Source organism: Ovis canadensis, chromosome 4, assembly GCF_042477335.2.
Source record: "Ovis canadensis isolate MfBH-ARS-UI-01 breed Bighorn chromosome 4, ARS-UI_OviCan_v2, whole genome shotgun sequence".
NCBI classification, from domain to species: Eukaryota; Metazoa; Chordata; class Mammalia; order Artiodactyla; family Bovidae; genus Ovis; species Ovis canadensis.
The window spans coordinates 85398065-85420757 of record NC_091248.1 but is presented as its reverse complement, the minus strand read 5'-3'; the positions used below and the strand labels follow the sequence as shown (position 1 = coordinate 85420757).

The window sequence follows — 22693 nt, the reverse complement described above, 5'->3', positions numbered from 1 at the left end:
TCCTGTTTTTGAAGATTATGTGAAATATATATTAATACACCAAAGTATTAATAGTGGTATCTCTAAGAACTGAAGTTATAAATGACCTTGTATTTTCTCCTTTATGCTTTTCTGTGTTTTCTAAAGTTTTCTATAATGAGCATATCTAATTTTATGGTTGGAAGAAAACATTTAGTTAGCTTTTTTTTTAAAGCAATAAGGGATAGATTCTTGCTGACCAACTACAATAAGCTTTAATTAGATTCTTTCAGGTAGGATAGAAACAGAAATTCAAGCCACCGAGAGAAGGACTGAGTTCAAGAAATGACTGACGGTTTACATAGTGTGTCATTTCTAATGTTTAACTCCGAAGGGAGGAGAGCTAGAATCTTTGACCGTATTTCTCTTCTACCTGCACTTCTATCTTTGCCTTCTGTCTATTTAAGAGTATTTTGCTGTTGTTCTGCAGGGTGGCAAGGGCCTGGTTTTCACAGCTTCATGCCCCACCACCTCTCACTTATAAATAGAATCTCCAAAAAAAAAAAAAAAATAAATAGAATCTCCACTTATTTAGCACTGCTTCAGTACACAAATAAGAGGATTCTTTGCATGGCTAAAATATAGCCGTCTAAGTGAGCAAAGTCGTAGTGGTTGGAGTTGGTGTTGAAAAAGTCCAACCCAAAGGTTTTTAGAATGGGGGAAGGCATGTGGGAAATGAGAAATGTTCTCCTGTATTGTTATAGCATGATGATGAATTGCTTTTGCTTTTCCAAAACCAGGCTCCAGCTCCTCTGTTCACCTCTATTATCTGCTGCTGGTCTCCAAAGGCGTATTACCATATTAATTCATTGTGTTATACAATTTGGTCAACTAAATGAGCTTACCTTATGCCCTCTTAATGGCATTGGCTTTTAATATTGGTTTCGAGGGATACATTTAACAAAACAGATGCGTCAAGGAAATGTATTTAAACTCAATTTGGTTTTAAAATGACTAGTGGCCTCTCTAATGAGCCAGGTACCAAAAAAAGAGCATTGCAGGCAACACACTGTGATAAATGTGGAGCCTAAATGCTGAAGTATCCCTAATGCCCAGGGTGATCAGATGTGTTCTGGAAACAAAGTCATGTACTACAAATGTGCCATTATAAGATCTGAAGTCTAATCCATTTTTTTGTGGAAAGGATATAATACTGGTTACTTAGAGAAATTGCCCTGCATATGAGTGAAACTGAGATTTAATTGCATGTCATAAAATGCTGCCATCTCACTGACTTAGTGAGACAGCCTGAAGAAAGAGATGTGTGATAATGGCAATGAATGGTGAATGACCCATGCCGTTAGTTCATACTTGCAATTTGAGTCTAACAGCAGAGTGGAAATATGGGTCTAGAACCATGTACACTTAGATTAGAATTCCTATTTCCTCACTTTTTAAAATGTAAGTTATCATGGGAGAGTCAAATTCACCTATATAAGACTTCAGTTTCCTTGTCTGTAAAATGGGAGAATACTACTAAAACCTGGAGTTGTGAAGTTAACAATAATACAAAGACAGCGCTTGGCAGGTAGTAGCATTTAAGAAACATATCTGTCCCTCTGTGTGTGTGTTTACAATCATGAATTTACCTACCTCATTATAGTTACTGATTTTTTTGGATTGTTGAACCAATGACTGAATACATAAATTCCATTCCCTTGATAGGCCTCAGTTGGCTTTTCACATTCAAAATGGACTGACCACAAGCTTATTCGATCATTTCTTCCCATGGGATGGATGATCAGGATGAATTGCTGGCCTGTGAGGCAACTCCAGCAACCGGCCTGACCAAAAGGGCAGCCAAGACCATCCGTCTGGATGTACAACATCCTTATCCAGTGGCTACATATTGATGAACTAATAACCAGTGCTTGGAAAAACAGTGCAAGTTAATGATCTTTCTAGGATGATATGATCAATGTTTTTCCATAGAAGGCTGTAATTTCCATGATAGAGTTCATCACACTTTCTCTCTTCATCCTGATTACAACAGTGACTAGAGCACAAATTATTTCTTTGGTGAGACAAAAAGAAGCAATTAAATTTTAGCTTGGCCACTTCTTCCCTATCATACATAACAGCCTAGATCCTTTGGTCTACTTTCTCTCCCTCAGACAGCCTAGGTTTGGTCGCCCTCCTAAACTGTTGCTATGCCATTCACTCTATCAACAGGTGTCTACATACTTAGATATGCCAGACATTGTGCTCCTGGCTGGATGATATGGTGATAAATAGTGCAATTGCCCTCAAAGTGCTTACAGACTAGGAGAAAGCCATTTCTCCTTAGCAGAATTCTGCTCACCTTTTTATATGTCATTCCAACTCTTACCACTTCTTAGAGTGTAGATAAATCCTTGTCTCTTCAACACATTGCTGGGAAGGTAAATGAATGAATCTATATGGAGAGCAATTGAGCAACATCTAATAAAATTAAAATGCAATACCATTTAGCCTCAGAGTTTCATTCCAAAATATTTACCCTAGAAATATATTGCACATGGTTAAAATACCATAGTCACAAGAGAATTCATTGCAGGAGTGTTCATACTGGGAAGATATTGAAAGCAATGTAAATGTCCATCAGTTGTTGACTATATTGTGGTGTTTACAGACAATGTGAAACGATGGAGCTAAAGAAACAGTGAAGAGTCTCTGTATTTCCTGATGAGGAATGACCTCTAAGATATATTGTTAAATGAAAATAAAAACAAAGGGCAGAAGATTATATAGAGTGGGTACAAGATGTTTAAGGAAAAACAAACCCATATTTATGATTGTTATTACACAGACACTCTCTGGGAGGATCCAGAAGAAACTGTTCCCTGTGGCTGCCTCTGGCAAGGGGGGCTGGGCTATTGTGGGCGAGGGAGGAAAGAAGAGTTAACATTTCACTCCATCCCCTTTTGTACCTTTTTAGAGTTGATGCCATATGCATGCATATATCATCTATTCAAAATAATGTCAAATTTAATTGTAAAAAGTTATGACTCAAAAAAAAAAAAAACTCAAATAGGAGGAAGTGCCTGATGGTCTGGTGGTTAGGACTCCATATTTTCACTGCTGAGGGTACAGGTTCAATCCCTTGTCAGGGAACTAAGATCCTATAAGCCACATGGTGGGACCAAAAACAAAACAAAACAAACTCAAGTAAACAATTCTTTTGACTTCTTCAGTCTAGGGATCTTTTATTCCTCTCAGAGCAGGCAGAGTGGTGTTTTGTACCTGAATCTATAATTTCCTGTCATGAGATTCCTCTTGCACTGTGGAAGGATTTAACATTGCATGTGTGTTAATATCCTGGAGCACGGCATGGCAACCCATTCCTGTATTCTTGCCTGGAGAATCCCATGGACAGAGGAGCCTGGTGGGCTACAGTCCATGGGATGACAAAGAGTCAGACACGATTGAAACAACGTATCACACATGCACATGTGTTAATTTGAAGGAGGGGTTCATGCAGTGTTATCTGGATGGAGTTCAGCATGGATGCTGTCACTTCTGCTGGGCACAAGGGTGTCACATGGGCAGTGGTTGGTGGAAGGAAAGGGTCCTCACCAGAAAGTGGCCAGAGGGCAGTGCTGCCCAAAGCAGTTCCCTTCAAAGGTCCTGAGTAGTTTCAGCTTGACCTAGGCTTCCACATGGAAGGCAACAGAATCCTCCTAGGGAAAAGAATCATTTTCATTTCTTTCCTGAACAAGCCATTTTAGTCAGGAAAATATCTTGATAACCTGCCCCCAGAATGGAAAGCAATGCTCTGAGGGCATGAAGTATAAGGGGATCACAAAGAAATAGCTACACATCTCTGCATTGGAAATAAATAGGAATTTGGAAGTCAGAAAGAGTACAGGAGAAGGGGGCATGGGAGGAGGTAGGGGCATCCTGGGATTGTGGCTTTGCTGGAGACTAAAACTGAAAGAGAAAGCTGGCCTATGAGCAGTTCTTGGCCCTCAGGTGGTTGGGGGACTCTTGAGAACTGGCATATGTTACTGTCATTTAAATTGTTTTTGTTTCTGTGAATCAAGTGCCATTTGCTTCAAGTGTAAGTGTTCAGTAAAATGTCACTAAAGGCTTTATGTTAGCAGGCTTCAGGGGAGTCCAGGAGAAGACCTGGACTCCGTGGCTGGGTTGGTGATCACATTAGCAGGAAGAGACTGTGAGAGAGGATCTGGCTGCAGCAGGCGCTCAAGGTCAAAGGGGATCATGAAGACAGTCCCCAGGATGTCAGAGAGAGCTATGGAGGGTGTGAGACTGCACAAGAGAGGTGATAGGAGACTTGGGACCATTTTATACAGATCTCAAAGAATAAGATGATCTCAGTTGCCCATTTTACAATTTGTAAACCAGCAGGTGAAAATGAAAGAAAAACTCAGTCTTCTGGAAGCCCAGCTGAGACCTGTAGGCATTTAGGGACGACTGACTACACTTCCCACCATCTATGACAACATCAAGCATTATAGGGAAACAGGCTAGAATCATGCCACTGCCTCTGGCTAGATCTGTACTTTACCCAACAGAGAATTCTTTTATATTCTCCATCTTTGACATGTGCCAATTACGCAAACCACTGAGGGGAGTAAGAATGAATTTGTCCTAAATTGGTTCTTGCTATTGCCTTAATGATTCTTAGACTACAACACCATTCTGAGATTCTCAGATAAGCTTACATTACTCTCTATAGAACTTTGCAAAGTAGACACTGGCATCTGCCTATGCTTTTTGCTGAATTCAGTATTTGGACTGCTAAATGTAGTATAAAATACAACAATCAATAAAAATATATGTTTTAAGTTCTTCCACTGCCTCCTCTATATTTCCCCAGAGTCTGTTACATGTCTTTGATATAACTACAATCTGTAAATGCCAGCCCTACCCCCACTTTCAACAATGCCATTCATCCAAGAATCCCAAAGTGTTTTTTTTAATAACTGACTCATTAATCCTCATAACACTCCTTCATTTGACACATGTAACTCTCACTACATGATATGTTGGTACTTACTCTGAATTTAATTTAACAGGTTTTCCCCCCGTTGTGAGTAGTCATTTACATTGACCTCATTTTGGTTGAGTTATTGCTCAGATTTGAACAAGTTTGAATGGCCTTATCCCAAAATGACATCTTCTGGCAGATAGAAGAAAGCCATCTGAAGAAGCAATTATTATTATTTTTTTTAAAGGCGAGGTTTCAGCAACAAATGGCCCTATAAATAAACAACTAGATTTTAATCATGGGCTGAGAAAGTGAGACATTTTGCTATTTTGTAAAAACATAAAATTGAATGAATTTCAGAATTCATGGGAGGGAGAGAACAAAGGCTTAAGCTGAGACTGAGAGGCTCTAGGTAGCAGGAGCTAAATCTCTTGTCTGATCAAAGAAGGTCATTTTTTTACAGTTCCTCTTTTTAAGCTTTTCCTCTTTGATCTCTTTCCTTTTTGTGGTCAGATACCAAGGTGGCTTTCTGGAGTTAAAGCCCAGTAGGAGTAGAGCATCATACCAGTCTGGACTGAGGTCAGGTGTCCAAGAAAATGTTGCTAGTAGAATGGGTTTTGGAGGTCAGTTGCAACATCTATTGATTCAAGCAAGCTGACAAGTCCAAGGAGGAAAATCTCATGCACTGAAGTTGGTGGGAAAATGGAAGATTAGAGTCTCAGATAGGCAAGGGGGTAGCACTTTACTGGGGACTTTGGACAAACTTTGATGAGCTGTGTTCTTATGTGATATCCTCTACCCAGTGGTTATTTCTCCATCACTTTTAAAGACATGGCACTCTGAACCAGACATCTCTTAGCTGACTCTTCCCTGTGGTGTTCGCTATCACCTTCATGGAGATAAATCACAAATCTCTCACATCAGCCTTTACTTCCTAGAGAAGTGATTCTTAACCATATGAGGCCCAATGCCCCTTTCATAACAAATATTTCATAATGTCCTTTTTATTGTAATGAAATTCATAAACAATATAAATTACCTATATACATAATTTAAAAAAAGAATAACAACACAATGTGTATCTCAGTGTGTAAATCCTTGGGCACAACTACACTGAAAAGTGAAGTGTCAGATGTTAACCTTACCAAAACATCTCAGGGATAACACAACTACAAAACCAGGAAATACAGGTGTACTATATTGATAACTAATACAATGCCTAGTGTTGCCACTGGTTGTATGACTTTGTGAAATGATCAACAGTTCTTGGGGTTCCCTGTGGCTCAGGTGGTAAAGAATCTGCCTGCGATGCAGGAGATCTGGGTTCTATCCTTGGGTTGGGAAGATCCCCTGGAGTAGGGCATAGCAACCCACTCCAGTACTCTGGCCTGGAGAATCCCATGGACAGAGGAGCCTGGCGGGCTACAGTCCAGGGGATTGCAAAGAGTTGGACACAACTGAGTGACTAAGCACAGCACACACAGCAGCAGTTCTTGGTCAAATTTTAAACCAAGCAACATACAATCTATCTACCTCATTTTACTAGGAAGAAATTGATGATTAAGAGATAAGCAACTTAGGTAAGGTCATATGGACTGTCAGCAATAACTGGCAACTTGAACCCTGACCTCTTGTCTCCAAAGCCCTCTTTCATCCACGTCTCCTCCCAGGAAGGCTTGAAAAATGATGTTCAGAAAAACATCAGGACCCTTCCAGGCCAGGAAGTGGGGACAAACTCAATTCAACTTCTGGTTAAGAGATAGAGCATGTTTGTTTAGCACCCAGTCCAGGCAGGAAGGGGTGAGGAGAAGATTCTGGGAGTGGTTCTCCAGGATCTGTGCCAGAAGAACTGAGCTTGGTTGGAAGTGAGTTAAAGTCAGCTGAGCAGGTCTGGACTCACGATCTCTTGTGCTGCTATATGTTTATAGAAAATCAGTTTTGTTTTTCTTCTGTTTGCTAGAAAATTTCCTTTGGGAAAAATCAAACACTGCTTTCCCAGGACTGGGAGGAAACAAGAGTGTCCCCATACTTCGACAGGCCTAGAAAGGCGTCTCTGAGAATCCCCAGAAGCCTGAGGATTGACACGGCAGAGGCAACCAATAGGGAGTGTTGAGGGGACTGCCGTGTGATGAATCCTGCTTGAGCCGGCCTCCCTTGTTGACACACCCCTACTACCTGCTATGTGTGCCAACTGTTTCATTCCTCTTCTTTGCTCCAGTGTGCACACTTCCTCCCAGGTCCCTATTTCTTCTCCTATTTCTATTCTTTATGTAATGTGGAACTATAAAGTGGAAACGAAATGGGATGGTGAGCTTTTCAGTTCCCTCCTTTCTACGGTGTTCACAAAATGGACAAAAAGGCAAGAACCTACACAAATATGTTTCGGCTAGTACATTCAAAAGAAAAGTGGCTGAAAGTCATTCGACAGTTCAGTGACCCTTACTACCTTTGGGACTGCCTCATCTCCTGACCTTTCTCACATTACAGGCTCCCCGGGAATCACACTGCCCACAGCAAGCCCACTGCGGGTATTTCTGGTACAGATTCTTTCCAGCTTTAGGGAAAGAAGATGCTATGAAATACAAAGTACTACAGTAAGAAGGTCTTCTAATTACACTTTCCCCAACTTCTGGGAAAGAAGATTCAGTTCAGTGCAGTTCAGTCACTCAGTCATGTCCGACTCTTTGCGACCCCATGAATCGCAGCGCACCAGGCCTCCCTGTCCATCACCAACTCCCGGAGTTCACTCAGACTCATGTCCATCGAGTCGGTGATGCCATCTGGTCATCTCATCCTCTGTCGTCCCCTTTTCCTCCTGCCCCCAGTCCCTCCTAGCATCACGGTCTTTTCCAATGAGTCAACTCTTCACATGAGGTGGCCAAAGTACTGGAGTTTCAGCTTCATCATCATTCCCTCCAAAGAACACCCAGGGCTGATCTCCTTCAGAATGGACTGGTTGGATCTCCTTGCAGTCCAAGGGACTCTCAAGAGTCTTCTCCAACACCACAGATTAGAAGCATCAATTCTTTGGCCCTCAACTTTCTTCACAGTCCAACTCTCACATCCATACATAACCAGTGGAAAAACCATAGCCTTGACTAGATGGACCTTTGTTGGCAAAGTAATATCTCTGCTCTTCAATATGCTATCTAGGTTAGTCATAACTTTTCTTCCAAGGAGTAAGCGTCTTTTAATTTCATGGGTGCACTCACCATCTGCAGTGATTTTGGAGCCCCCCAAAATAAAATCTGACACTGTTTCCACTGTTTCCCCATCTATTTCCCATGAAGTGATGGGACCAGATGCCATGATCTTCGTTCTCTGAATGTTGAGCTTTAAGCCAACCTTTTCACTCTCCTCTTTCACTTTCATCAAGAGGCTTTTTAGTTTCTCTTCAATTTCTGCCGTAAGGGTGGTTTCATCTGCATGTCTGAGGTGATTGATATTTCTCCCGGCAATCTTGATTCCAGCTTGTGCTTCTTCCATTCCAGCGTTTCTCATGATGTACTCTACATATAAGTTAATAAGCCGCACAAGCGCGGGCAGCTGAGACGGCACACAAGCGCGGCGGAGAGGAGCTACCTCACGTCTGAGGTCAGGGGCAGAAGCTGGGAGGGCCCCACGCCCGAGGGGTGGTGGCCAAGAGGAGCCACCAAGTGGCCAAAAATATTTTACAGGCTTTTCTCTTTCCCATTCCCCCTTCTTCTTACTTCTTTTCTAGCCAGGATTAGAGAATCTTGAGTTTACCTCATGGCAGTATACTTGGAGTTTGAGAAACTCAAATTATGAGGAAACTGCTATTCAGAGAAGTAGGGCTTAGTCAAGATCACAGAGGTCTTCCGGGTCCCGGGGACATCACTCCCTTCAAGATGAGCATAAGCCTCTTTGGTAAACGTGTGAAGGGATAAAGCCTCTTCCAACAGCCCTTCAGAAGGGAGAGAACATGGGGGAAGAGTCTATTTGGAAAACAGTGAAAAATAAATAGAAGAATCAGAGTGCACAATGGCTTTTTCTTGGAAGAAAAAAATATCACAAATGATTATTGTTGTTTAGTCGCTAAGTCATGTCTGACTCTCTGCGACCCCGTGTACTGTAGCCCTCCAGGCTCCTCTGGAGGGATTTCCCAGGCAAGAATACATTTCCTTCTCCAGGGGATCTTCCCAACCCAGGAACTGAACCCGCATCTCCTGCATTACAGGTGGATTCTTTACTGCTGAACCACCTGGGAAGCCCATAACTACTTTCAGTGTATTGTAACAAACGCTTATGGGTTACTGCTTGTACCTGGCCCATAGTTTAAAATGCAGGCTCCTTATATGTATACATACAGCTGATTCAACAAAAGACAAGCCGGTTGGGTGGCATCACTGACTCAGTGGACATGAGTCTGAACAATGTCCAGGCGATGGTGGAGGACAGGGAAACCTGGCGTGCGGTGGTCCACGGGGTCTCAGAGTCGCACGTGGCTGAGTGACTGAACAACAAGTAGCTGCTTCACTTTGCTGTACAGCAGAAACTAACACAAAACAGGCTGGAGAAGCTGAATCTCAACACAGCAGATGAGTCTGCATTCCTAATACAAGTGGTCCTGGAGCCCATTTTGAGAAACTCTGAATCGACTTGATTCATTTATAGACCATTCGGTTTCTCCTTTTCAATGCTTCCTTATCTCTGACTATCCAAACCATTTCACATATGCAGACATGGATTAATAGGATCCTTCTAGAAAAATCCAGAGATGACTACATCCAAAGATGAGAAAAGCCTGGTAGAGTGTTGGAATAAATGAAAGCCCCTCTTGGCTTCACTTTCAGTTGAGTCACTCAGTCGTGTCCGACTCTGTGCGACCCCATAAATTGCAGCATGCCAGGCCTCCCTGTCCATCACCATCTCCCAGAGTTCACCCAAACTCGTATGCATCGAGTCGGTAATGCCATCCAGCCATCTTATCCTTTTAGAATGCTTTAAAAAAAGCAGGCATCCTCACTCCAGTTCTATTTGAGCTGCAGTTGGAACCCACGCTGGTCCTCAGCTCTGGTTATGGGACAATGTGGTTTTAAGAATGTGTGAGATTTATAGCTTGGAAAATGCCAAAAAAATCAGGAATTTAAATCCTCCTTGATTTATGCCTAGCTGTCAGAGGCTCTAGGGCTTTAGACATGCTAAATGTTTGAGTGATGCTCTGAAGGTTGAGCTATATTCCTCTTTCAGCTGATCATTATTAACAATGGTTGCCTCTAAAGCTTTAGTAGCTCTCAGCTGTAACCTTTACACTTGGTACATTCCTGCTTTGTGAGGGGTTATAAATTCCATGATTTAAAAAAAATTAGGAACATTCTTGGATTTTTGTAGCCAACAGTTCCGAGACTGGTTACCTGGGAGATGGAGGGCTAAGCATCCTTTATCTCTGCTCACATTTCTGAGCCACTTTCCTGTTGAACGCTGCAAGTGTGTAATGAGTGTTTACTAAAGAGCAATTCTTTACCCAAGAAGAGACAATGATAAACACAGTCATTTGTTGTCTGTATTTGTGGTTGCTTAGTATGGATCCAGGAGCATTTGGTGCTGAAAACCGAACCCGCTTCCCCCACGTGGTTACTGTAAATGATTTAAATCAATCCCTTTTATACAGCATCAGGTACAGGAAGCGCAATATGTAGTGACTAAATATGCCATTTAAATTCTTCTCAGGCAAATGTTAAAAGGTGGGGAAGGGAAGCTGAGATTGGTGAGGTAACTGTATTCAAATATTTTTGATAGGTTTCTAAGATACATGGCTCTTTTTCCAAAGCAAATGCATTCATGCCTAAGAGAGAAAACAAACAGGGAAAATGGCTCTTGTGTTTGTGAGCTCATGAGAAATGCCAAAAGAGTTGTTTGTGCCCAGTCGCAAATATCAGGGTGTCTTTATTGTTAAGCTTTGATGCTTGGAATCAGGCGGAACGTTTCCATGACAACCAACAGACATTATGTTTATTTACTGAATGGCAGGGAATGACAGTGTTGGCCAGTGACATTTTAGTTTTTTTCTCCTCTTTTTCTCCCCAGCAAAGATTTGTTTTAGTTGATGAAAATGGCAACGGCATCTTTCATTTTATTTGTCAGAGCTTCTATGGCCAAAGTAAACGGTAGTTTAATTTGATTCAGCTCTTCCGTGAAACATCCTTTATAGACCCGTTGCTTTATGGGTTTTGGAGGGCACTTATGGTGGGCAGTTGCTGGTGAGATGATTTGCAAACTGAAAAGCAAATTTCAGGTTTTATTCATTTGAAAATGATCTAATAACTGCATTCCAGGCTGTCTAAATTTACATAGGTCTCATTAATGTCCTCTAAATTTCATGTGACCTTGTTTTTGCTCCTACTGGTGCATTCATAAAAAGGGTCTATTAAGACCTTTATCAAGACTACAACCCCATCAGAGACGGGAGATGGCACTGCAGGGTGGGTCAGGACAGTTTTTTACTGATTGTAAATAACGATATACTCCTATCTGCCTGTGGCTTGTCTGCCCTCTAAATTATTTGCGGTCAATTTTTAATGCTGAACAGGCTTCCTCCTACTATCCAGCTGGTGTGTGCTCGAGGGATATAAACCAATGTTAGCATTTGCTTTGAGAAAACACAATTAACAAGGCAAGCTGCTATTGCAGGGTGGGGGGCAGGGGTTGCGGGTGCAGTCTGGGGTGTGGGTTGGGAGGAGGGGATGGTTATTCATGATACATGATATTTGCTAAAGCAGAGAACTGGCTTTTTCTTAACTCCTGTTGAGTATTATCTGCGCTACTGCTCTGATTAATTTGAACAATTGAAATGAGACACTTACAGCTCTTAAGGCAAAATCTCCAAGTGCTTTTTGGGAAACAGTTTGTGACTCTTTGGAGGTGCTTAAAATATTATTGTCTGAATCACTTTTCCCTGATTTTCTATGGCTCGTGTAGAAATTAGCTTCTTTCATAGTAGCTTCATAGCTCCATTACATTCACCTATTGCAGGCCTGTTTCTCACACTAGGATGGAAGCAGCTTGAAGGCAGGGGCTGTGTCTTACTGATTGTTGTACCCATAGCACCTAGCACAGTCTCAGGTGTAGCGGCATTCAGGACACCTTTGTGGAATACAGGAATGAATGATGAAGGAGTGAATTACCGCAACCTGGCTCCTGAGTGAAATCAAACATAGGCCTTTACAACACCCCCACATGTTGCCGTCTGTTTCTAGTTCTGTGGGATTAATGCACCGCCCACTGAAGGAGAAGAGACCCACAGGAGGATGTGGTTCTGGTCTGTGGTATGTGTACGCATGGATATACATGAAGAGAAGCATAACAACAGAAAAGTACCACAGGAAAGGAGGAGATCCTGCTGAGAGCCATGTCTTGCCACAAGGAGACTGCAGTAGATGGGGCGGAGCACTGAAGATCTGGAACTCAGATTTTCTGGCAGTTGGCAGATGACATCTTTGGGTCTCAATGACTTCACCTCTAACATGAGGGGTTGAGTCAGATCAGCTTCTCTCAAATTGTGTTCAATTGGTTCCAGTGGACACCAGGCCTGCAAGTGTTAATAGCTCTTCTGAAATAACCCCAAATCAACTGAACAATCAATTCTGTGTAAAACTAAATTAAACATGAATACTGAAAATGCCAGGAGTTTAGCGTAGACTGAATCTTAAAGGTCTTACAAGTATGTGGTTTCCATGATTCTTCAATCAGGAATCCTGTCAGAGGAAGCGTGCGGGCAAAAATTACTTCTTTACAGTCTTGTTTGATAACTGAACCACTTTGCTCAGAGACATCTCTAGACATTCATGGGGCACTGGTGACCTGGATTAGTAGTTTGTTTTTGTTTTTTTTTCCCCAGAGGAAAACAAGTTCAAGATAATTGTAATTCTGAATCATGTTCTTATTTTATCAAGGTGTTAAAAAAAACACTCATTGGTATATTTCACCACTGTAATAGAAAAAGAACAGAGACTTGGAAATTTGAAGTAGTAGTGTAGATAACCAAAAGTGAAGGACCTGCACTCATTTGTGGTTTGACTACACTTAAATTCACTGATAATGGTCAGGCCACCAATTCCCCTTGATGTGGGCTGACTCAGGTAGAGGTCTTGAGAAATACATGACTTCCACAGCATCTTCTGTGATTTGTCAATCAGGTATTCAACCAGAGGGAGCCCATGGGATCTTCCCTAAAGATCTTAAAGGAGGATCAAAAAGATGAAAAGTAGTATATTTATCTTCTTTTACCACAAGCCTTCCTCAGCTCTGCTTCAGATATAATGTTACCAGCATCATTATCAACAACAAAAAATTAATAGTCACCTAAGGGGTTAAAAAGTGCTCTGGATACAATACATGGAATTTGTCAGGGAAAGAGGGAAGGAGAAGAAGATACCTTGTATTTATTTAGTAGCTACTACACAATGGGGATCAATTTGACCAAACTCAAAGAGATGGTGGAGGACAGAGGAGCCACTGGCGGGTTATAGTCCATGAGGCTGCAAAGAGTCAGACATGACTTAGTGACTCAACAACAACAACTACATGCTATGCATCATGCTAATGCTTCTTAGGAGGTGTGGGTGTCGTCATTTCCTTTTTACATGTGAGAAAACTGAGGTTCATGGTGACTTGAGGGTCATCAGCTAGAAAGGGGCATAGCCTAGATGAAAATCCTGGCATGTTATGACATCCTGGTGTGTTATGACATTTTCTTCTGCAGAGAGGAAAGCATCCAGACCTAGGGTGATCAACACTAGCAGCTCTAAGTCACAGAGGCTGTAAGGCAAGAGGAGACGGCATCATGATTTCGGGGGTCAGAGATAGAACCAAACCAGATGCGTGGTGTGAGTTGATGTTTGAGGAAGTGGAGGATCGAGAGGCACATTTAGAATCATGCTTAAACAAAAGAACCACACTGCTTCTGATGCTTTGCAGATTTGTGATCACATGCTGGAATCAGAAAGACATGAGAGGGCTTGAGGGCCAAGTTCAGGGTTGCCCCAGGCTCCAAAGTTTCAGGGGGGTCATGTCACAGCTGGCATCACTCATGATCCTTAGGGTATGGCTGCTGTAAACTGAAAGTTTGTGCTCTGTCCCAATTCCTGTGTTGAAACATAATCCCTAATGTGTTGGTATTTGAAGCTGGAATTTTTGGAAAGTGTTTAGGTCAAGACAGTAGAGCCCTCATGAATGGGATTGGTGTCCTTACAAAAAAGACCCCAGAGAACTTTCTTGTCATTTCTGCCATGTGAGGACACAACAAAAAGATGACTAGGAAGCAGGTTCTCAAGACAGCAAATCTTCTGGCACTTTGATCTTAGACTTCCCAGCTTCCATGACTCTAAGAAATAGGTTCCTGTTGTTTATAAGCCATCTAGCTTGTGGCATTTTTGTAACAGTATTCCAAACAGACTGAGATAATGATAAAACTGTAGACATTCCTGGGCTCCTGATGTTACTGCAATGGGCTTCTTCTACTTTAGCTCTTTGGCAGACTTCATGATCTGGCCTTTGCAGTGGCTCCATTAAATATGGTATAGTGAAAAGAAAGACATGGAATCTCAATTGGAAAATGGGCAAAAAGACAGAACCGTCAAAAAAAGCTCTTGTGATCTTACATTTCATTTTCCTCTGCTTTCTTGCATTTACTATATTTTAAATTACTCCAAGTGGACCCTAACAATGACTGGTCTTCCACTTAATATAGCTGAGAAGTTCTGGTGAATGCTGTGGAATTCTTTCTCCCCTCTTGGAAATAATCTTGGTTTATGATAATGTCAGCAGTTTCTGGTTAACTCTAATTGCTGTCCCCTAAGCAGCACCTGTTCATTTTTCTTTATAGTGCTTATGGGCATTCTTCTGTGGCATTATTCCAGCTATCAGAGTATTTTTTGAATAATGACACATTAAATCTTGAAGTAAGTCATATAGCATTTGGAATCTGAGTTTTGGGTCACAAACAGAATGCTTTCAAAATATTGAACCTGCTCACTTTAGCAGGTGGAAGACTATAAGAAAATCACCCATTTTATATTGAGTATGCCTTTCATATATGAATACAAAGTAGCCTTAGAGCTTGCTGAATATATATATATTTTTTTAAATAAGCATTTGGCATTATCTTCAACAATCAAGACTTGGAAAGTGATTGTGTCATATTACTTTAGAAGTAGATAGAATATTTTACAGATTGTCTCATCTAGGAGTTTTAAAACTGTGCCCTCTGGAGCTTAAAAGATTATCTAGAGCTGCCACAGGAAATGCTGGGCTCCAGGTGTCTATTCTATTACGAACAAGTAGCTCCTTCATGGGGCTTCCCTGATGGCTCAGCGGTAAAGGATCTGCCTGCAATGCAGGAAATGCAGGTTTGATCCCTGGGTTGGGAAAATCCCCTAGGAGGAGGGCACAGCATCCGACACCAGTATTCTTGCCTGGAGAATCCCATGGACAGAGGAGCCTGGTGGGCTACACTGCATAGGGTCGCAAAGAGTCTAACGCGGCTGAAGTGACTGAGTATGCACGCACAAGCCCCTTCACTATCTATTTCAGTTATTGGAACTCCTCATTAGACTTCACCTGAAGAAGGGTTCCAAAGTGATATGAAAGTCTGGAAACCATGTATCTAGTCTAGTCCCTTTATTCCAGATGAGAACAAAATCTGGAGCAGGCACATAACCTTCCTTCAGGTAGCATACTAGTATCAAACTCTCGGCTGGACTCACCAGGCTCACTTCCCATCGTATAGTTTTCCCACTTGGCAATAATGTTTGCCAATGATCAGATTTACTTGAGGTTCCTGGTTTAGAGACAAGAATTTATACCCTGAAGAAATCTTTACTTTTTTCATGATACAGAATGATGTGCTTTGTGCTCAAATTCACTGTGAACATACAAGGAAGATACAGATGCAAATATGAGGCAGGAAAAAATAATGGTCAAGATGGTCATGACTTTTAATGACTGCTGTGAAGAATATTCACAGTGTGCAGAATATTATTATTGAATTTCAATATCACTGCCACACTGCTAAGAAGTCTTCTTGAACCACAGAGTGATAAAACATGGAAACTACATTTCCCAGACTGTCAGGAGAGTCTCTGTCAGATTCAACCAAAGTGGGTACCCTCTGGAAATCTGGAAGGCAGGAGGAAAGGAGGAGCTATTATCCTTGTAGAAGCATGAGCAGACAGCTGATGTAGGATTTGCTGGTGGCTTACGTTACAACATCTTGCTAAGAATAATCTACCTCTGTCCTACAGGCAACTGAGATCATTGGCAGTGACTTCCAACGCATTGAAAGTCTTGCCAAGAATCAACTTGTTTGTGCTGCAGAAGCTGTGACTGGTGGCTTCCCACCCTGTGTTTCTGGATTTCTCGAAAGTGGCCTCCCTGAGCTATGCTCTCATGACCTTCCAATTGCATGTTCTCTAACTCCCTGGGTTCAACTTCTTCCTGTTCAGAATATCAAGCACACTTTCTGTTTTCTGGATTGAAACCTGATAGTTCCAAAGTTTGATTTCTTCATGGAAAGGGCATAGCTGGGATATAGGTGGGTGGCAGGCATATTGATACATGAAGCTGGAAGGAGACAGCTTTAAATGTTTAATTCCTATGAGGCTGCCCTCAAAGCAAGGAGAACAACAAACAAAGAGGAGCCTCTGTGGGCAGAGCCAGAGGCCCTAGAGAACAGTGGGCAGAGGAGTTCTACCCAGAGAACAGAGCCTGGCCTAGTGAGATACTGTCCCCTCTCCAGGGTTGGGGCCCTTTGGAGCATTTGCTCAGTTCGACTTCAGAATTCTTATGGTTCAGTGACTGACATGGGACTTCCCTTCATCATCTTCCAAATGGAGGGGTTTGTTGAAGCTGTCCTTGATGTATTTCCCATCATTGGGGTTTATATGGTTGGGTAATGGGATGGGCAGTTTTTTGTTTTAGGTCATAGGCTATCAGATCAAAAGGAGTCTCATTTGGACCTGATGGGGAAGTCTGCACTTCTCCCAGAGATCCAAGACTCAAAACTTTGGATTTGACAATTGGATAGAACTTTGAATTGCTCATCTTGGAAGAAGTGAGTGAGTTCCTTGTGCTAGAGAAAGAATAAAATCGATATTTGATTACAAGAACATAAAAGTGAGTCAGCAACCTGCTGTATGCTTACCCATCTTATTTATGTTTTCTTGAGCACAAAGAAGATTCCATTTCCCAGTTTCCCTCTCCGTTTGGTAGGTGCATCTAGTGGTTTTCTAAACAGCAGAATGTGGTCTGAAATGATGTCTATCACTTTCAGATATTGCATAAAAGTCCCTGTATGATCACTTTCTCTTTCCCCTCTAATGTCAACCATAGTGCAATTGTTGAAAAAAGAGTTTCAACATAAAAGGAATCTTCTTTGGGGGTCACTGCTTTAGAAAATCCACTCAGGAGAGCCTCTTGACTCACATTAGCCTAGAAGTGAGAAAAATAACCAAGGCTATTGTGGTAATGATGTTACAAAGGTTTTTAGCTGTTTGTTATCGCACGTAGTGTTTCTTGTCCTGACTGAGTCATAGAGGAATTTAATAATGTAATTAGCATAAAACGCCTTGGTACCCTTACTTGAAAAGACCAAGAGTGAGGCCATGACCTTCTGATTATGGTGGGTTTCCTAATTCACCCTGATATGCTTTTAAAATCCCTTCTTGGTCTTTTCAAGTAGGGGTACCAAGGTGTTTTAATTCTGGAATACATTATTAATTTCCTGATAAATCTTCAGGAAAGGGGTATTTCCTCTATTCCCATACCCAGAGATAAACATTTTTACATTTGATAGTGAAGGAATAAGCCTTAGAAGAGAAGTCCTTTGATTCTGGTGATCACAAATGAGAAACAAGAGAAGGCCATGTTCACACAGCTCCCAAGAAGGATGGAGGCTCTTCTGTGCTAAGTGAATGTTAGCTTTGCCTACTGCCACATTGCAGATGGGGACCTCAACACATTGCAGTCAAGTCTGGCTTGGAGAATTGTGGGCTGAGGGGAATCAAGGATGAAGGGGTACTGGAGGTCAGCTGGGGTTAATGGTGCAGATCTTAGGGATATTTTTAAAGATGCTACACTTGTCACCCAAAGTCCCATACTTTAGGATGAGTGGTGAGACTAACAATAGAACTTTCAGTCTAACCACGGATTGATTACCTTGCCTTTTAAAGAACATAATGTGTATGTTTTTTATTAATATTAATTGCAATGTTTGTTAACTGAAGAACATTTAGGAATTATAGAAAAGCATAAAGAAGAAAAGATTCATTATCCGCAACCTAGGAAATAATCACTACTATTTTGCTATAGTGCTTATCAATCTTTTAAATTAATGTACACATATTTCAAAACCAAAATTGACTTATACTTTAAGGGTACTTTGTATTAATTGGTATAGGCCAGATTATGCTGCTAGAGCAAAAGATCCTCAAATTTCAGTGGCATATAATATTAAAAGTTTATTTCTCATTCACTCTACCTGTCTGTTCAAGATCAGATCTGTCTGTGCTCCACATCACCTCCATTCTAGGGACCCACAGTGAAGGAGAAGCCCCTGTTAGGAACGATCTCCTGGCAGAGAAAAAAGAGGAATACCTTATAGTGGTCTTTAAGCCTGTGCGTAAAGTGACACATAACACATGTCATTTCTGCTTTCATTTCATTTTGGAAAGCACATCATGTGCCCAAGTGGGTAAGAAAATAAAACCCTCTCAGGGAGGAGCAGCAGATATCTGTGAACAATAATGCTCAGGCCACTTAGCTTGTTTAATGTTCCACACTCTCTTGCAAGTACTGGAATTGTTATTAAATTAATGTGATATTGCTTTTTCTGTGTGAGAGTTTTTGCATATCTCCCACCTTCGTTTCCTCCCATTTTTGTTCTCATTGACTCAGGAAGGAAAGGTGGGGGATGGGTTGGAGACCCTTCCACCAGTGGAAATGAATTTGTTATCAATAAATGGCAACAGTAGGCACAGGAAAATTCTAGAAGCTTGCAGAAGTAAATCCAAAACATAGAATTATCACCAGTAGGGATTTTAAATTACATTCTCAATTCAAGAATTAACTTAGTCAACAGAAATCTTCACCAAATGGTGGTCCTTATCTGGCTTCTCCATGCTGAGAGAGGGACAGCTCCCTGGCACCTGATAGTCCTGTCTAGCAGCTGGCTCAAGGGTCCATATGTAATCAGAGTTAGTGTTTTAGGTTTAGATGCCCACATCTACCTATCTCTGTCAGCCTCCTACCTTCTGTTCTCAAAGGCTCTGCCTAGGGGGTCAGCATGCAGCTTCGTAAATCTGAAATCACCTGCTCATTTTCTCGGTACCCAGCTGTTCACTGAATGGTTTAAAAACAGAAGGAAAGTGTCCGTTCTCCAACCCCCATGTGCTTCTGGCCCTTGGCTTTGTGGACATCACCTCCTGTGCTGAGGAGGGCACAAAACTCAGTCACCATCCATTATGTCCTCGCCAGAGCCCACAAGTGTCTGCCCAGAGACAGGGGAACATTCATAATGCTATGTGGCACCTTCTGATGCTGCCCCTGCCCATGGCTTTCTAATTGGCACGCTGAATTCCTGGGCAGCAGAGATTGTCCCCATTCTACTTTCGTCCTCGTGTGGTAGAGATCCAATTATTTTCAGACTGTAACAAGTCATGTTCATCCTTATCTTGCAAGTGTGACTTGACTTCCAGTACATACAGCCCTGGTGTGCCCCTCTGAGCCCTATCGCTTGCCTTGTCCAGAAGTCACCTTTCTGTGAAGCACCAGTTTTCGACAAGCAGCAGCCCCTTCTGACTCTGCACCGTTCGTTTGTCTTTAGCCTGTGTCTCATGTTTACTGTCTCTGTTCTCTCTTCCTAGTCATATTTAGGGGGTGTTTGCATCTATTTATTATTCAGTGGAGACTGTACATGTTTTGCATTTAATAAGTCACTGAACACACAGGCTTCTTGCTGAGCTGGAGTGGAATATGGCATTTGCTAGATCAACTATCCTCTCCAGAAGGCAATAAGTAATCTTCTTGTCTCCCACTGTGTCTGCTGGATTCTTTCAAATGAGCACAACTTTAAACACAACAATGTCCTTTAGAATTTTGTTTTCAGTCCTGCTCCTCTAAAGGGATAAATCCCAATGTCTTTCTAATTTTTAAGTATACCATACATTGAAGAAAGACTTCCCAAGCTTTTGAACAAAAACACCAGGTGGCTCAGTGATAAAGAATCCACTTGCCAATGCAGAAGCCACAGGAAACATGGGTTTGGTCCTTGAGTCAGGAAGATCTCCCAGAAAGGAAATGGCAACCCACTCTAGTATTCTTACCTGGAGAATTCAATGGACAGAGAATCCTGGTAGGCTACAGTCCATGGGGTCCCAAAGAGTCAGACCCAACGAAGCACATATATCAGGAATGGAGAAAGTTCCTGTCCACAGCATACACACTCACAAATTTGTCTTTTTTTTTTTTTTAAATGTCTTCAGCGAATGCAGAGAAAGAAGAGAATTCTAATAGCACTGTCTGCAAATATGGGCACTTCTTAAGGAAACAGTAAATTTGATGTCAATAAAAGAAAGATGGAAGATGCATATAGAATGGTGGGAATGTGGGGTTCAAGGATGAAATGGGGTTAGCTTTGATACATTTCATGATACTTTGAAATGCTGAGACTTTGAATCCACGTGCCCTGTGTTGCCTAGTCAGAATGAGCTGAGCAGGAGAAAGCAAACAGGAAAGCATCCTAAGACAAATGGTTCCTTTTCCCAGGCAGTGCTCTATTCGGATATTTAGAGTATCCTTCTGAATGCCTGGAGTTTATCTTTGGCTGCAAGACAAGCAAACACTGGGCCTGGAATCAGGAGAGGAGGAAGAGAAAGAATAACAACAAAAAGACCCCTTGCCAGGCGTGGTGGGGTCGAGCCAGGCTCCTGACTGGCACTGCAGGATTCTGAGGCTGGGACAGCTGTGGAGCCCATCACCTCGGGAGAAGGGTTTATTCTGCTCCTGATTTCCTGGCTCCCAAACTCCCTGCACATTCTCTCCAGCTGAGTTCATTCTTGGCTGGTCCTCAAAGGCAAGAGAGCCAGGTGCTGGGGTAGAGCCAGGTTCGAGTCTGGAAGTTCATCCACCTTTGTGATGTTAATGGTAAGGGAGGAAATGTGAGATAGAAAGCTTACAAGACTTTTTTTTTTAAATTTATTTTTTTAATTGGAGGGTAATTGCTTTACAGTGTTGTGTTGGTTTCTGCCATATAACAAGGTGAATTATAATCATAATTCTATATATGGTTCTTCCCTCTAGAGCCTCCCTCCCCCATCTCATCCCATTCCTCTAGGTCATCACAGAGCACCAGGCTGGGGCTCCCTATGTTGCACAGCACTCTTGATTCCACTTTCTGAAGATGATCTGTGAAGGCTTTTAAAGGAATCAGATGACACCCCCTTTCACTTTGCCAATTGGACTTATGTCTTTATTGGTCATTCAAGTGGGGCAAAGGAAACAACCTTTTAAAACTCAGGCAAACTGGGTGTTTGTCTTGTAACCTGTCAGAGGAAACATTGTAAAAAAAAAAAAAAAAAAAAAGGAATCAGATGGTAGCTTAAGAATGGTTTTTTTGTTTGTTTGTTTTTAAGCTGAGGATTTTTTGCCTCTGTGACCCCTATGTGTTGGTAGCTGTTTGTCATTAGCTTCTCTTTGGCTGTATATAGGGGGAACAAATGGCTTTTGTTTGTAAAAGATTTACCAAGCTCCTTGGCCACCCTGTTGCATAATGTCTATGCGCCAGGATTTGTGTGGAGTGGCTGTGAAAGAACAGGCTTGTTCTCTTTAACCTTGTTGGTATAGTGTAGATATGGAATAAAGCCATGTATTGTGCTCTTGTAAAATGTCAAAAGGTAAGGAGCTTCCTGGTGTCATTGAAGTTATGACCTATCTGGATAACTCTTGTCTCAAGACTCCCAAAGTGTAGCTGATACAGGGTCTTTTCTGGCTCCCAGCCTAACCAAATCTAGTCTTCATCTGCCACCCACTCACAGCAGTAAACTCTTCAGAACATTACAGAATCTATGCTCTCTAAATACTTCAGTTGGCATCTTTATATCTCAACAGAATACAAGTCTAAGCACCCAATAGTCCAGGATTATCTTTGAGAGACTGGATGGGGGATATGTTTTTTTTGTTTTGTTTTGTTTTTTACTGTTATTTTCAGGGAAACAGAGGTATTGGTTTTATAGTGCTAGCCCAGAAAAATTAAATTACTAATATCAGTTCAGTTCAGTTCAGCCACTCAGTCGTGTCTGACTCTTTGCGACCCCATGAATCACAGCTCACCAGGCCTCCCTGTCCATCACCATCTCCTGGAGTTCACTCAAACTCATGTCCATCGAGTTGATGATGCCATCCAGCCATCTCATCCTCTGTCGTCCCCTTCTCCTCCTGCCCCAATCCCTCCCAGTATCAGGGTCTTTTCCAATGAGTCAACTCTTCTCATGAGGTGGCCAGAGTGTTGGAGTTTCAGCTTCAACATCACTCCTTCCAATGAACACCCAGGACTGGTCTCCTTTAGGATGTACTGGTTGGATCTCCTTGCAGGCCAAGGCACTCTCAAGAGTCTTCTCCAACACCACAGTTCAAAAGCATCAATTCTTTGGTGCTCAGCTTTCTTCACAGTCCAACTCTCACATCCATACATGACCACTGGGAAAACCATAGCCTTGACTAGATGGACCTTTG

General features: G+C 41.9%; 1 non-coding gene across 1 annotated transcript; it reads left to right on the top strand.

Moving 5' to 3' along the window:
* The first annotated feature begins 21395 nt into the window (after window positions 1-21395).
* LOC138439895 (small nucleolar RNA SNORA27) lies at window positions 21396-21522 on the top strand. The gene has a single exon (XR_011256838.1). It is a non-coding gene; the product is annotated as a small nucleolar RNA SNORA27 (small nucleolar RNA).
* The last annotated feature ends 1171 nt before the right edge of the window (window positions 21523-22693 follow it).